The following is a 3332-nucleotide window of genomic DNA, read 5'->3' on the forward strand; positions in this document are numbered from 1 at the left end:
AATTCCATGGACAGAGGAGCATGGTGGGCTACAGTCCACGGGGTCACAAAGAGTCGGACACGACTGAGCGACTTCACTTTCACTTGTAAATAAAACGTTACATTTATGATCATTTGATTTTCGACCAAAATTCCAAAACAATTCTTAGAATAGTCTTTCTGACAAATGGTTCTGGGATGACTGGATATCCGCATACAAAAGAATGAGGTTGAATGCCTGCCTCGGGTATGCGTGCTGAGTTACTTCAGTAGTGTCTGACTCTGTTTGACCCTATGAACTGTAGCCTGCCAGGGTCCTCTGTCCATGGAATTCTCCGGGCAAGAATACTGGAGTGAGTTGCCATGCCCTCCTTGAATGCCTGCCTCTTATCATGTATAACAATTAGCTCAAAGTGGATCACAGACCTAAATGTAAAAGACAACCTAAAATAAGTTATAGGAAACTATAAAACTCTTAGAAGAAAACAAAGGAATACACGTGTATGATCTGACTTAGCAACAATTTACTAGATAACACTTTAAAAGCACAAGCAGCAAAAGAAAAATTAGATAAATTGGACGTCGCAATCAAGAACTTTTGCACTTTCAAAGGACACTATCAAGAAAGTAAACCCACAGAACTGGGGGAAGTACTTGCAAGTCATATATATTACAAAGGACTTTCATCTAGAAGATATAAAGATAACCTCTTAGAATTCAACAATAAAAAGTTAAATAACCCAATTTAAAAATCTTAGCCCATAGGCTAAGAATATGAAGAGCTGTCCAAATAAGGTATTCAAATGGCCAATAAGCACATAAAAAGATGCTGAGCATCACAGTCATGCTGCTGCTGCTGCTGCTGCTAAGTCGCTTCAATCGTGTCCGACTCTGTGAGACCCCATAGACGGCAGCCCACCAGGCTCCGCCGTCCCTGGGATTCTCCAGGCAAGAACACTGGAGTGGGTTGCCATTTCCTTCTCCAATGCATGAAAGTGAAAAGGGAAAGGGAAGTGGCTCAGTCGTGTCCAACTCTTAGCGACCCCATGGACTGCAGCCTACCAAGCTCCTCCATCCATGGGACTTTCCAGGCAAGAGTCCTGGAGTCAGGTGGGAAACACAAATCAAAGCCATGATGTGACACCACCTCATGTCCACAAGGATGAATAACATTTTAAAAGCCAGACAAGTGATGGTGAGGACATGAAAAAATAGAAGTCCTCATATATTGCCACTAGAAATATAAAACAGCACAGCCACTTCGGAAAACCACGTGAGAGCTCCTAAGATGTTGAACATAGAGTCGTCATATATGGACTTAGACTCGGTCATGTCCAACCCTCTGTGACCCCATGGACTTGTAGCCCACCAGGCTCCTCTGTCTGCGGGATTCTCCAGGCAAAAGTACTGGAGTGGGTTGCCATTCCCTTTTCCAGGAGATCTTCCTGACCCAGGGATCAAACTCGGGTATATCCCACTGCAAGCAGACTCTTTACCATCTCAGCCACCAGGGAAGCCCGTCTGATGACCAGGGAAGAGTCATCATATGATCAAAAAATGTCATCCCTAGTTATATCCAAGGGAAATGGAAACTTTGTGTCAACACAAGAACTTGTACATGAATATTAACAGCAGCATTCAAAATAACCTAAAAGTAGAAATAACCCAGATACTCATCAACTGATGAATGCGTAAACAAAATGTGTTACATCTGCACAGTGGAATACTATTCAGCTGAACCAGTAATACATACTACAACATGGATGACCCTCAAAAACATTAGATCATCACACACAGTCACATTATAGTCACAAAAGACTACATGTTATATGATTTCATCTATATTAACACTTCAGAACAGGCAGCTCTATAGGGACACAGTTAAAATCTTTGAAATGTTCACTTTGTTCATTTGTTTGTTTTTGTTGTTGTTTCTGGCCATGCCAGGCAGCTTGTGGATCTTAGTTCCCCAGCCAGGGATTGAACCTGGGCCATGGCAGTGAAAGTTCCAAGTCCTAACCCCTGGACCTCCAGGGAATCCCCTGAATTCTGCATTTTAAACAACAGATGACTGTTATGGTATGCATATTACTTTCTTACCCATCTTTGAAGTTAGGAAAGTCATCTCTCTCTCACCCTTAATACACTGTCATATTTTTCTAACCCAGCCAGTAACCCAGATTCCTAGTAGGAGTTTTTTCATGCAATAAATGTTAACCTCTTTTTCGATTGCTTGGGAAAATTTTAGCCAGGATATTTCAGTCTACTTGTCTTTAGAGTAGGTTTGAAGGACTTTCTAAAATATAGAATTAAGACCCTAGGTAATGAAGCTGCAGAGCTACCTACAAAAAGACTAAATTATAGGAAATTTGAAAAAGACTAGTCAGGGCTCTTGCAGAACATAGTTTCTACAAATTTAGAAAACGAACTGACAATAACATAACAAAAATCTTAAAATATTTACACCTTCCGACTTGTGTAATAATCCACAGTAAAGTCATTATGAACAAGGATAGTCATCTTAACTCTAATGACTAAAACGTAGAAAAACCCTAAAAATCCAAATAAAAGAAAATCAACGTAAGACTCCACATAAACAGTCAAGTGATGTTCTAGAAATACTAAAATGTTCATAAAGAGTTTTTAGTTGCATTATACCATAGACATTTTCTCATTTATTATGTTGTAGGCCAGGGACTGGCAAGCTATGTTAGCCCGTGGGCCAAACATGTTCTGCCACCTGTCTATGTATGGCCCATAAGGTAAGAAATCATTTTTACCTTTTCATGACTGAAAAAGATCTAAATATTTTATTATACAGGAAAAAATGATGAAATTCAAATCTCAGCCCCATAAATAAAGTTTTATTGGGAACACAGCCAAGCTCGTACGGTTATGTATTTTTCATGGTTTATTTGACACAACTGTAGAGTTGAATAGATGTGAAAGAAATTTTGTGGTTCACAAAGCCTAAAACATTTATTATGTGGCCCTTTACAATAAAATTGTTGCCAAACTCTGCTCTAGGAATCAGTGCTATTTCAGGTTGGTCTGATTCCAGAACTCCTTCTTCCATGCCTTGCTGCTCCCTAATGTGCATATGGGGTCCATATAGTAGTGAGAGAAAATTACCCTCATGAGAACAGTATCTGGCCCATGATAGACACTCAATATTTTTTGCATGAATAAATGTGTGTATGGATACTGATGGACACTGAAGGATTCACATGGAATAAGTGTTCTTGAGTAGTCTTATGTCAGTCTGTCTCTTGGCATCATCTTCAGAGAAGTGGACTTCCCTGGTAGCTCAGACAGTAAAGAATCTGCCTACAATACAGGAGACCTGGGGGTTCC

At 40.0% G+C, this 3332-nt stretch overlaps 1 non-coding gene across 1 annotated transcript; it reads right to left on the bottom strand.

Moving 5' to 3' along the window:
* Nucleotides 1–1943: 1943 nt before the first annotated feature.
* On the bottom strand, nt 1944–2015 carry TRNAE-UUC (transfer RNA glutamic acid (anticodon UUC)). The gene has a single exon. It is a non-coding gene; the product is annotated as a tRNA-Glu (tRNA).
* Between the last annotated feature and the right edge of the window lie 1317 nt (nt 2016–3332).

This window comes from Ovis canadensis, chromosome 7 (assembly GCF_042477335.2).
Source record: "Ovis canadensis isolate MfBH-ARS-UI-01 breed Bighorn chromosome 7, ARS-UI_OviCan_v2, whole genome shotgun sequence".
In the NCBI taxonomy this organism is placed as follows: Eukaryota; Metazoa; Chordata; class Mammalia; order Artiodactyla; family Bovidae; genus Ovis; species Ovis canadensis.